The sequence below is a fragment of the Aedes aegypti genome, chromosome 1 (assembly GCF_002204515.2).
Source record: "Aedes aegypti strain LVP_AGWG chromosome 1, AaegL5.0 Primary Assembly, whole genome shotgun sequence".
Taxonomy (NCBI): Eukaryota; Metazoa; Arthropoda; class Insecta; order Diptera; family Culicidae; genus Aedes; species Aedes aegypti.
In genome coordinates this window covers 277,970,357-277,978,047 of record NC_035107.1, presented here as the reverse complement: position 1 = coordinate 277,978,047, position 7,691 = coordinate 277,970,357, and the positions used below count along the sequence as shown (strand labels likewise).

The 7,691-nt window shown below is 35.3% G+C and overlaps 1 long non-coding RNA gene across 1 annotated transcript; it reads right to left on the bottom strand.

Moving 5' to 3' along the window:
* Positions 1 to 368: 368 nt before the first annotated feature.
* On the bottom strand, positions 369 to 1,464 carry LOC110674139. The gene is made up of 2 exons (XR_002498694.1): positions 1,081 to 1,464; positions 369 to 914 (listed from the first exon to the last, which is right to left on the bottom strand). It is a non-coding gene; the product is annotated as an uncharacterized LOC110674139 (long non-coding RNA).
* Between the last annotated feature and the right edge of the window lie 6,227 nt (positions 1,465 to 7,691).

Genomic DNA, 7,691 nt, shown 5'->3' with positions numbered 1-7,691 from the left:
TCCGTGAACCAATAGCAGATGTGTGTACACCATAGAATCCGTGAACCTTGGATCGCACACCCTATGTGTGGTAAAAGAATTGGGACATTCCTCGTCCCGGAACCAGTTTTACGGACACCCTGTGTGCCTGGGCAATATATAGTTGGGTGAACGCCATGTATGCCGGTGATCCAATCACAATACTTGTTATTGGGTAACCATTCGTCCAACAAGTGCTTGTACGTTTGTTCTATCGCGTGTCCAGTGAAAGTGTAGGACCTACACTGTAGGTATTGGTGACTCGAATACGGACGGTGATGTGGAAGCTTCTTTCCGAGTCCGTGAAAACGAATGCTTGATCATGGTGTGCGCACCCATATGCTTGTTGACCATGTGTACAGATTTGGTTGCCAGCTCTCACCAGGTTTCCAGAAGAGTTCGATCTCGAGAGCGTGGATTGATGACGTCGTTGATCCCGAAAATGTATTATTGGTGTGAGTAACGAAATTGCTCATGCCTAGCTCGGCTGGGCATATACAGTAAGCTGCTTACCTGACCAAGTAGGTGCAGCCACTTGGCTCCGTTGTGCTGTACGATCCATCCAAACAGTGATAGAAGTGATCTCGAATTGTGGTTTGTGATGAAAACGGGATAGTGATGCATTCCAAGTCAGACGGTTGTCCGTATCCGTTACAATTGATAGTTGGTGGCCAGTTTCCATTCCGTATATCCAAGATTGTGTGTTCTCCAACAAATACGATAGCTGAGTTGTCATGACCAGGCTTAGTTTGTTTGGGTACATATTTTGATTGCCCGATAATGATCTTGAATATGTGTCAGCTGTAACTCGATCCATGTCTCCTCGATGACGTCATGGATCGTCTGTTGAATTTTGGCATCGTTCGTCATGCGAAGAAAATCGTCAACAGCTGATTCTGCTGTAGTTGTTGTGAACGTTGGATCAGTTATTTTGCGCCACTGTGCAATGCCGTGGTCCATCGTGAATTGCTCAGATACGTTCCATTGATGATCGAAAAGCGGTAGAAAGAGTGTAAGTATCTACATTGAACTTTCGGCAGGACATATACTAGGTGTATTTACCTGCGCAACCAGACAGTGGGCCTAGGTTGATGATAAAATCCGACGAGTATCCGTAGAGTCCAGAAACGGGTATTGGTGGTAGATCGGTTTCCAATTCTAATTCAGTGCGTTTGGTGTTTGATGATATTCCAAATAGATCCAAAGTTAGCCATCTTGAGTCTTCCTTATATCCAGTTAGAATTTGAGCAATTGTTCACATTAAAGACGTTGGAGCTAGCCTTGGCTTATGGCTGCCAATTGTATAGATGTACAATAAAGCTTGGAATCCTTTATTCCGTTTGGCGCCAAAGCCACGTATCCTCGGCGATGGCAGTTTCCTTTGTCCGGTTTACTGGAGTTTAATCCGGCTCGAAGGACCATTATGTTGGGTTACCGGACCCTTCCCAACATCGAGTAGGGGGTAATTTATTGATCTGCCATAAACGGAATTGGGTTGCTGGTTTGAGGCCTATCCATTCCTTCCTTGGGGTCCAAAACTTCCTTTTCGTCCATAATAATACACACATAGTCCGACACTTAACACGTATATTATCAACACTTAAAGTTATTTATTATTCATTACGATTCACATATATTTACAGGGTCTACAATTAGATTTCTACAGCTAACACGACAGTTTAAAACACATTAAAATCCGATTTGGCTCTTCTCCTACCGTCCTACCTTAAGAGCTAGAGCCTACTGATGAGTAAGGGTCTGAATTGGGTGACGATCATGCGAATGACGTCATTACTAGTCTTACTCTATAGGAGAGCAGAAATACTCCGAGGAGAGGCTTTATTGACCAGTGAAGTAGCAAGAGTGGGTGGGCTTACTCCCAAACAGTGATACCTCCATGAGTCGATGTTCCATGACTCGATATCGACTAATGGAACCATACTGTTCGAGACTAAGGATGCCCACTCTGGAATACAGCACTGGTCATCACTGATAGGGGTGATAAATAATTGCCTCCCAATGATTGATGTTCCAGAGAGGAGAGAGAGTGACGTCATGGATGACTCACTAGCCGATCTAGGGATACAAGAAACTGTCGAAAGGCATTCAAATGTTAGTATTAAGATCGATTTAATCAAGGCAAGTGGTCACTGGAGACCCTTGCAGGACTATTTGTAAATGTAATTTATGTATATTGTACAGTTAATAAATGTTCTGTGATAAGTGTAACTTTTAATCAAAATGAAGTGTTTTGGATACATCGGTGACTAGTTTGAAAGGCTGTACTTGATTTCCACATCCGTGCTAAAAAGCGCATAGACTGGATGGATTAGATCGAGGCTAGGATCCCTCCCCCTTTTTCTCCTTGGATATACATACCGGTCCTTCCGAGGGCAAACCACATATTGCATTCGATGTAGGGGCTTGGACGAAGGAAGCTCCCCGACATGCACCTAACAACACATAAGTCAAAGAAGCCAAGACTTGTGGTTGTTAGAGCTATGACATATATTACTTAGTACGATTCGAGCGATCAGAGCAACCCGATCCAACAAAAGGACGAATAAGGCTTAAACCATTTTAGTTACTGTCAAAAGCTAACTACAAACGCGATGCGAAAACATCTGCAGGCGGCTATCACCGCTTACATTTAGGATATTCTTTTTTCAGCACAAACTGCTTCTTGAACTTTAGTAGCTAATTAGCTAATTATTTGTATCGCAATGATGGTGAAACCTTCTTCATGAATAATTTCTCTGAAATTTATTATAAATTCATGCTAACTGAAGTTCACTTTTGTTTTCAATTTCGGCCAAACGGTATTCGGCCAAATGGCATTCGGCCAAATGACCCGGAACCCTTGATGTTACATCAATTACTCTAAGATTCCTCCAAAAACTTTTCTGGAATTCTTCCACAAATCTCTCGGGGATTATTCCGGAAATTTCTTCCATTCATTTTTTTGGAATTATTATAGTTATTTTTCTAATCGCTCTGTGATTCTTCCAAAAATCTCCCTGGGACTTCTTCTTGGATTATCTCGGAAACTCCTCTTGGATCATTATGGAAATTCTTACGGGATTAATCCGTAAAATTCCCCTGAAGTTCTTCTGAAACTTCATCTGAAAATGTTTGGAAATCCTCTTAGCACTTTTACAGAAATCCTTCTTCAGTTCTTACTGGAATCTTGCATCGATTTTCCCAGAAATCTTTCTGGGATAATTTCGAATGTAATTCTCCAGAAATCACTCAATATGATTCTTGAGAAGGTATTTAAAAAATTCCTTTGAAAAAGCACTCTGGAATTCTCAAACACTCTCTCTGTGATTCTTCTAGAATTATTTCGGAAAATGTCCTTGATTTTTTTAAGACTCTTCTGAAAGCTAATCCGATATAGTTCCGGGAATTTCGTTTGAAATTCTTCTGTAAATCTTTCTGGAGTTTTTTCCGCTATCGCTCTGGAATTATAACGGATAATTTTCAGGAATTCTTCCGGATGAATTCTTCCAAAAACCATGGGAATTTCCTTAAATTCTTACAGGGATGCTTCCGAAATAACTTCTTGGATTCTTTTGGATATCGCTATAAGTTGCTTCCAAAAATCCATTTGTAATTTTTCTAAAAATCTTCATGGGTTTCTTTTAGAACTTTACGACTATCCTAAAAAAATCTTCCAGAAATTCCCCTGAAATTCGTTCACAAATCTATCTGTAATTCTTTCGGAAATCATGCTGAGATTCTTCCGGCAATCGTTTTATAATCCCAAAGAAATTCCCTTAAATATTTTCAAGAGAATTTCAGAAAGATATTGGGTAGTGTCCTAGAGCTGTTTTACGAAAAATCCCAGTGCAGTTTCCGGGAAAATACCTGAAAGATTAATGGCAGAATCCCAGAAAAGTTCTGGTAGAATCCTTGAATGATATTTGGAAGAATTCCAGTGATATTTCCGGATTAATCTCAGAAGGTTTAACAAAAGAATCCCTGTAAAAAATATTTCCCGAAAAAAAAAACCGGAGGAAACTTCAAGATTTATTTTAAAGCCTTCCAGCAGGATTTTCGAAAGAAATCCAGGGATATTCCAGAAGAATTTTCCAAAGAATCCTTGGAAGATTCTGGAAAAATAATCACGAAAAAGGTTCCTTGAAACATTCAGAAGGAATGCCAAGGAACTTGATGTAATTCATAAAGAATCACGGAAGAACTTATCTTATAATCTTAGAAAAAAATCTCGTATTCAGGAGTTCAGAAGAGCATCAGAAAGATTTCTGAAAGATTCATCCAAAGATATCCGAAAGAAATCCGATAAGATTTTCTGAAAAGTTTCAGTAAAATAATAAGGATATCGACGAAAAAATCACAGATGCATTTTTAGAAGAACTCAAGCACCAACGATTTTTGGAAGAAAACTCGAAAATCATCCGTAAGTTTTCCAAAAAGATTTATGAAGCAAATTCGATATTTCTGAGAGAATTCAGAGGCAATCCCAGGAGTATTTTCGAGTATTTTAGAAACATTATCGGAAGAATCCCAGAGTTATTTCCGATCAAATTGCAGGAAAAAAAAGATAAGAGAGTAAGTGTTTTAGAAAGTTCAGAAAATATTTTTAAAATATCCGGATGAATGGCATCAGGATTTTTGATAGAACCTTTGGTTGTATTATCGAAAAAAAAAAAATTTCAGGATTTCAAAACCTAAGGAGAGAAACACACAAAAATCATAAAGGGATTTCTACAAGAATCCCGAAAAGATTTCCAAAACAATGTCCGGTAGAGTCCCAGAAGTAATACCGGAAGTGACTCACAACCATATTTGGAAGAATCCCAAAGCAATATCTGAAAATACTGGGATTGAAGATCTGAGATATATATATATATATATATATATATATATATATATATATATATATATATATATATATATATATATATATATATATATATATATATATATATATATATATATATATATATATATATATATATATATATATATATATATATATATATATATATATATATATATATATATATATATATATATATATATATATATATATATATATATATATATATATATATATATATATATATATATATATATATATATATATCTATATATATATATATATATATATATATATATATATATATATATATATATATATATATATATATATATATATATATATATATATATATATATATATATATATATATTTATATATATAATATTTTCAAAAATGTCTGGAAACTCCCCAGTCAACTAATACTTTGATTTTTCATTGCGAAATGAACTTCTGGCCAACATTTCACTCAATTTAGAGTAAATTTAGTTGTGCTTCAAATCAATTATGGGTTTTTGGGCTATTATCAAGCTTTAAAAAATCATAACTACCGAACGAAAGATCAAAATTTATCGGAAATACTTCTACATAGTAGTTTATCCAATTCTACAAACTTTTTCCGAACGCAATTTTATGATTGGAGCAAGTTTTAACATAGTTTGGTTGAGGTTCGTATCTCGAGGTTCTTGAAAATCTCTTTTTTCGGGAATTGTTTTCACTGAACAGCATGCCTGCATGAAAATTTCGGATTTTTAATTTCCAGACATGATGACAATGCATATCTAACACGGTTATATATATAGCCATTCCATGAAAAACCGATCTAGTGGGTCTGCTATTTTGTTCCTTATCCGAAATAAGGATACACGTATTTTTGGATTTTTTGATTAGGGTGACCATTTCCGAAAAAGGGTGACCAGAAAAATCGCGATTTTGCAAAATTTTTATTTAAAAAAAAATTATAACTTTTGAACCGTTTGACCGATTTTCAATCTTTTTGGACGAAATGAAGGCTAAAGATTTTGACTTTTCGGGAAAAATAAAAAAATTTCACAAAAATTGTGTTTTTCTCATGAAAAAACTCAATAGTTTCCGTTTTTTCGTGTTTTGGAGGCCTCGGGACCAAAGGGACTATTGCTGCTCTAAAATTTTCTTAAAAGTTCAGAAAATTTTACGTAAACTGTCAAATTTTTAGCGATGTATGTTTTTTAGTTTTTGAGATATATTTTTTCGAAAATAAAAAATCAGTCAATTTTCATCGGCACACACTGTAGATCTCAGCGCATTAGATTTGTAATGTTTAAAAAAAAATATAACTTTTGAACAGCTCAACCGATTTCCAATCTTTTTTTATGGAATGAAAGCTTAAGGTCCCAACTTTTCAGAAAAAAATAAAAAAATAGAAAACTTTGAAAAAATAAAATATTCACATTAAAATATATGAAAATTAAAAAAAAACTAGAAATTTTTATATTTTTTCACGTTTAAACATATTTTTATCAGATTCTGTTAGTCTCTGGGGCCTTTCAAAGCCGCAAGTAGGGTTTTGGTACCGGTAGTACCGGTACCGAAAGTATCAGTAATACCGACCAATTTTAAGTACCGAAATACCGGTACTGGAAGGCATTGAGTACCGGTATTTTCGGTACTGAAGAAAAATCAAATTACTTTAAAATAATAAATTAATCAATTAATTTCTTCAAAATAAACGGTTATTAAATTTGGTTGAGTTGGTTGTCAGCGAACTTTTATGATCGATCAAGCAACGTAATACATAAATACTTATTATAATGATGAATTATGAGTACCATGGCTGATTTAAATACCAAAGACAAAATGAAGACCATTATGTCGCTTGCAGTCCGAAATTTTATGGCAGCTGAAGGAATAGATCATCCTCTAGAATGCTGTGAAAAATGACATCATTGAGTACTAAATGTTGTACTAATATGTCTTTATTTCGTCTTTAGAGACGCGTTTCGCGGGACATCGCAATTTTCAACATGATAATTACAGCGTCAAATATATTTTTTGACTGAAATAAGCATTTAGATCATGATTTGGGCCTAAAATGATTGTAGAATATATATCCATTTCATAGAACGTTTGATCGGGAACGAGTTCTGACAGGGCGTCCTGATGATCGCTTTACTTTAGAAGCACTTTCATTGTTTTTATTTTCTTGGGAAACAAAATGTATATTGGAATACCTTGTACCTTTTAATTCTGCCTTATTTCCTTATCTTTGACAGATACGTCTATTTCGACTACAAGGAGTGGTAGTGTCAATTACTCATATCTACGTAGTCCATGGATGGAGAAAGAGGTTTCTCTGTGTCTAAAAGTTTTGTTATAATAATACGCACACGCATGACAGTTGAGCATTGAACTTTGAATATGCTTTGCATTTCAAAATCCTACATTGTGGATTAGAAGCAGGATTAAAATCATGAAAATAGATCGTAAATTATTCAATTCGAACGATTTTTTTCTTCACATGCAATATTACACAATACAACTGCAAGTTTTTCGATATTTCGTGGAAAACGGTCAATTATTGAGAGTTATAGGTATATTTTCTTCTCTCATGAGTTCAAAAGTTGAAATGGTTTATGCGATGTGTTTTATATAAAAATGAAAAATTAGTTGATAAATATTTATCATCAACAAACTTGTGTGGGGCCCAGATAGCCGTAGCGGTAAACGCGCAGCTATTCAGCAAGACCATGCTGAGGGTCGTGGGTTCGAATCCCGCTGGTCGAGGATCTTTTCGTAAAGGAAATTTTCTCGATTCCCTGGGCATAGAGTATCTTCGTACCTGCCACACGAT